The following is a 273-nucleotide window of genomic DNA, read 5'->3' as shown; positions in this document are numbered from 1 at the left end:
GGTGGCTGCAGGGGGGCTGCAGTTTCTCCTGTGCTCGGGCAAATCCTGTTTCTCCTCCGCAATACAGGCGGTTACTGGGTGCTGCAGCTTCCCCCCGAGTTCTGCAAAGGGCCGGCCGCCGGGGAACGGGGCTCTCCACTGCAGGCCGGTGCGAGGGTCCAGACCGGAGAGGTAAGCGATGGGCCTTGCGCCGCCGGCTGACGTCGGACACGTCTCGCGGCTGTCCCCCGCAGGCCGACGGGGGGCGTGGCCGCGCACGCGCGGCGGGGCTCG

The sequence above is a fragment of the Bison bison genome, unplaced genomic scaffold, assembly GCF_000754665.1.
Source record: "Bison bison bison isolate TAMUID 2011002044 unplaced genomic scaffold, Bison_UMD1.0 scf7180017864035, whole genome shotgun sequence".
Taxonomy (NCBI): domain Eukaryota; kingdom Metazoa; phylum Chordata; class Mammalia; order Artiodactyla; family Bovidae; genus Bison; species Bison bison.
The sequence above is the reverse complement of the archived record's forward strand: the minus strand, read 5'-3'. Positions refer to the sequence as shown.